Source organism: Musa acuminata, unplaced genomic scaffold (assembly GCF_036884655.1).
Source record: "Musa acuminata AAA Group cultivar baxijiao unplaced genomic scaffold, Cavendish_Baxijiao_AAA HiC_scaffold_1136, whole genome shotgun sequence".
In the NCBI taxonomy this organism is placed as follows: domain Eukaryota; kingdom Viridiplantae; phylum Streptophyta; class Magnoliopsida; order Zingiberales; family Musaceae; genus Musa; species Musa acuminata.
The window spans coordinates 1,772,501-1,777,500 of NW_027021348.1; positions in this window are offsets into that span (position 1 = coordinate 1,772,501).

A 5,000-nucleotide genomic window follows, 5' to 3' on the forward strand; every position below is an offset into this window, starting at 1 on the left:
TAGGGAAAAGAGTCGCTCAGAGGAGCGGGCATCTGAGATTGGCATTCAGAGGAATGGCCAACCCTTCGCGCAAGAGGCACCACGAGAACGGGCAAGCTTGGAAGAATTTGGAGCGCACAAAGGTTGGGATGGCTGAGTTTGAGCTACGGCTCAACGTTGACAACTTTACTTGATGGTGCTCAAGGCAAGCGAGGCGCTTGGCAAAGGACGAGACCATGCAAAGTGGAATGAGTTGCTCAGCGACCGAAAGAGTTGTGCAAAGCTCACAGAGGTGAGGGGAATTGCTAACTCGAAGAATTCGGTACTCATGCATGGGCTTGTATGCGGACGATGGATTGTTCGTGGCCATCCCAAGGCGGTCGAGACTCGGCGCCATGGAGCATTGAAACTTTCTCTTCGACATGCGAAGGATACGTCCGGAGGAGGCTGAAGTGTGCAACGAGTTCAGCATGTTGCTAGGCCTTGAGGGGTGCAGCGGTGGCTGTATTGACGTGGAGGCGCAATCTAGCAAGTGCGTTTGCAAGAGGCAGAACAATGCACAGTTTGTTCAGCAGATCGGAGTAGTCCAAGGGGATGGTGGTCTCCGAAACGAAGAGAGATGTTGCTCCAACGGGACAGTTATCCAGGAGGGATAAGTCTCAGCTCTCCAGAGGGAGAATCATGTGAGACGGACTTCACATGTTGAGGAGGAGTACCTCACAAACAACAACTCCACGAAGCTCGATGGACTGAGCAAGCGGCGAGGAGTCGTCGCATGATCTCGCTTGAGAGAATGCATTGGTGGATGCATTGCGAGATCAAGTGGGGGAGCGACCCAAAGCAACTCAAATGGAGGCACACTTGGAGTCGATATGGAGATCGGACTCAAGGGAGGGCTGACCCGTGGAATGGTGGGCGCGAGGGCCACCATCGACTCAATGCAAAAACGAGGAGCGGAGCAACTTGGGTGTAACTTGGCGAAGTACCCAAGCCGCATGAAGGGAGCCAGCATAGAAGTTGGAACATGGAGCAGAGGCACAGCGCTTTCCCTAGACAGAGGTCAAGGACATGAACTCTTGCAGAGGCAGGAGTAGAATCATGCTGTTCCCTGGGTCCTTCATTCTGACAGAGCGGACTCATCTTGCATGGTGCCAAAGACGAAGGGAGCTTCGGGGCACATGCACCTTATCTCGGAGGAGCATTCGATGGAGGAACTAAGGCGACTCAATTTGCGGAGGCGAAGTTGGGTACAGAAGGCCTTAGCACGGGGCAAGAGGACGCAGAGGCGGGTACTCTTGAAGAATATGCCACAGTGTTGCCATTTGAGTTGCTATGAAGGAAGCAGTGCGCAGCGGAGATTGTGCTGGTAGGGGCAGAGGCCCAGGATCCAGGCAATGGTGCACAAATTACAGCGAAGTCGGTGGACTTCGGGAGCTACTAGGCGACGGACTGTCCTAGAGCGGTGCTTCATCTAGGTGTGACCCAAGAGTGGGTGGATGAAGGTCGATTGCCAAAGGAGCGAACAAAATCGAAGGTGGAGGAGACCCTGCGATGTATTGGCAGAGGCCACACATGGAGGGTTCACAATTCGAGTTTATTTCACAAGGATCAGAATGCAATGGAGATGTCACCAGGAGGCGACATGGTGCAGTGGATCGTGGTGGAACAGTTCGTGGCAATGCGACACACACGACATAGTCCCGTGAGGGATGAGATCATATGGAGGTATGATCGGGAGCTACTGGGAGCTCTGCTTTGGTGAACAACACGACGGCAAGAAGGGCTATGGATTCAAGGAGTGAAGGCCATGGTACCGCAGAGGCGGGTCTTCCGGGCGTGCACCGAATTTTGCATCGGATGAAAACCTTGGTCATCAGCATATGGGGGCTGGGTTCCACCAAGGGAAGAGTTCGAATGCAAGTACCAGTGAGTCCCATGAGAGGGACTTGATCATGCAGAGGTATGATCGAAGCAGCTGGAGAGTTGGACTGCTCCAGAGCTCATATTCGCTTAAGGGAGCCCGACAAGTCAGAGGACAAGGTCGAGTAAGCGAACGTTGCTACCAAGGAAGCTAAGGAGAACAGAATCGGTGCAAACCCTACAATGTGATGGCAGAGGCCATGCATGGGAGTTGCAGTCTGTCTTTCCATCGACCAAACAGACTGCTTGGAGAACACAGAGGTGTTGAAGCAGGAGGTCGAAAGGGGCGAGGAAGCGACGATGAGTCCAGAGGGACTTAGCTACCCAAAATCAAGCATCAGTTAGAATGGAGGTGGACTCAGAGGAGTGCCACGGAGACATCTCTACTGATTGTGAAGGAAAGGGATACAGAGGCGAAGCGACGGATAGTAGGGCCATGGGCATGGCAGCGCCATGGTACCGCAGAGGCGGGACTTCCGTGCAAGTCATTGATCCCTTGCTCTCACGGAGGGAGAGCGCTTGGTCGTGAAAGGGGCCGAGGAGGTGGAGCATGCAGAGGCAATCTCCAAGTACCGAGACAAGGCTGAAGGGCAGAGGCCAAGAAACTTCGTAAGACCGGTGTCAACAAGTTTCTCATCAAGATAGCCGTAAGTGAAGGACTTCGGGTCATGCAAGAGTGCACGACCAAGGAACGAAGCAGGCAGTACGTGGTGCTGTACCTTTGCTACTCAGTGGAGTAGGCGGCAGGGTTGATGGAGAAGACGGTACAATCCCAGAGGCGACCTCATCTATCAGAGAATTACTCCAAGTTGGGGTGAAAACTTCCTGCATTCCAGAAGTTCAATGGCATTGAGAAGGTGAATCACAGTAGCTAACTCAACGCAAGGAGTGCAAACACTTCAAGTGCTTCAGAAGTGTGAGCAAAGAGCAGGCGAAGGCCAGTAACCAGCTCGATGCATGAAGTACAACCTCGAGGAGGCGGGCGAAGTCAAGTAACCTTTGCCTTCTCAACTCTTAAGAGAATGGGCGAAACCGAGTACCCCAGTTCTCTTATCTATCCAGCAGAGGAGCTCTGCACAAGTTCAAAGACCCTTCGAAGATAATGGAAGACAATAGTTGTCAAAATCCTCACCAACGGTGATCAGTGCTACTGAGAGTAGATTGTCCGCTTCATTTCCCAACGAAATGCCAATCGAAAGCGGAAGTGATGCGAACCTACTTGGATGTGACAACTAACTGAAAGAAGAGTCAATGAGCAGATTTTGTGGAGGAAGGACCCAAAACTTCAGAAGTTTGCGAGGCGATGCTCGTTAAAGCTCCAACAAGCATCCACCCAGTTCAAGCAGCATGTGAAAATTTTGAGAAACTGGCGCAGTAAGAATGGTCTTTTCCTTCATTTGGTGGATCCGCAGGAATCAACGAGGATCAATACAACTCAGCCAACCCCACACCAGAGTCAGAGTCATTGGCGAGTTGAAGCAGCATGGCGGATCAAAGGTTCGACTACTCAGAAACAGCAGCGGAGAGCAGCTGGGAGCCAGGAGGCGCATTGCAGCTGGAGCGGAAGATTGAAGACTCAGCAAAGGCGAAGAGTTGCAGTGTTCACAAAGGCTTCGACGAGGACGTCGAAGGGATAAGTGGGGGAGAATGTAACGGACAAACTTCTAAACAAGATGTTGGATGTAATGCTTATGTCTGTCCGTTGTCTTTTGGCATGTTCATGCCTTGTACAGAATGTAAAGGGGCGGCCGAAGGCTTAATAGTCCCATTTTAGTTGGGTTGGTGGCCTCTTTAGGCTTGTAAATAAAGGTTGTGTCATGTGGACACGTTCGAGAGCTTTTCGGTCTGTAATGGACCATTTTACCCTTTGTTGTGCAACTATTCAGAGCTTTTAAAGTCTGTTTGTAATTTGCATTGTCTATGAAGTGTTTTTCGGACATGTTTGCTTGTGGATCCCGATTGAGGCGTTCTCTTCAACCCGTTCTCTCTTTTGTTGGTCCTAAGGGACAATGGGAGGCTTCGGGGAGGCTGACCTTTGCGGACGGACGCGCGAGGGTGCCGCACGCCTTAGGCAAAACCAGCTAAGGTCGTGACAGCGCGGTGACCGTCGTGAGCGGAGCAAAATGTCAGCCATCTCAGCACCCTGGAACCCCCCGGGTGGCACAGGGCTGGATGGGGCTTTCGTATAGCAGGGACGGTGCTGCCTCTCGCTTCGCTCGCTGTTCGCCGCTCGCCGCTCGCTCGCGCAGCCAAAAATGGCCAGTTTTGGCCCGTTTTGGCCAGTTTTTGGCCTGTTTTTGCGTTGCGCGGTGACCATCTTGAGCGGAGCAAAATGTCAGCCATCTCAGCACCCTGGAACCCCCCGGGTGGCACAGGGCTGGATGGGGCTTTCGTATAGCAGGGACGGTGATGCCTCTCGCTTCGCTCGCTGTCCGCCGCTCGCTGCTCGCTCGCGCAGCCAAAAATGGCCAGTTTTGGCCCGTTTTTGGGCCGTTTTGGCCAGTTTTTGGCCTGTTCTTGCGTCGCGCGGTGACCGTCGTGAGCGGAGCAAAATGTCAGCCATCTCAGCACCCTGGAACCCCCCGGGTGGCACAGGGCTGGATGGGGCTTTCGTATAGCAGGGACGGTGCTGCCTCTCGCTTCGCTCGCTGTTCGCCGCTCGCCGCTCGCTCGCGCAGCCAAAAATGGCCAGTTTTGGCCCGTTTTGGCCAGTTTTTGGCCTGTTTTTGCGTTGCGCGGTGACCATCTTGAGCGGAGCAAAATGTCAGCCATCTCAGCACCCTGGAACCCCCCGGGTGGCACAGGGCTGGATGGGGCTTTCGTATAGCAGGGACGGTGATGCCTCTCGCTTCGCTCGCTGTCCGCCGCTCGCTGCTCGCTCGCGCAGCCAAAAATGGCCAGTTTTGGCCCGTTTTTGGGCCGTTTTGGCCTGTTTTTGGGCTGTTCTTGCGTCGCGCGGTGACCGTCGTGAGCGGAGCAAAATGTCAGCCATCTCAGCACCCTGGAACCCCCCGGGTGGCACAGGGCTGGATGGGGCTTTCGTATAGCAGGGACGGTGCTGCCTCTCGCTTAGCTCGCTGTCCGCCGCTCGCCGCTCGCTC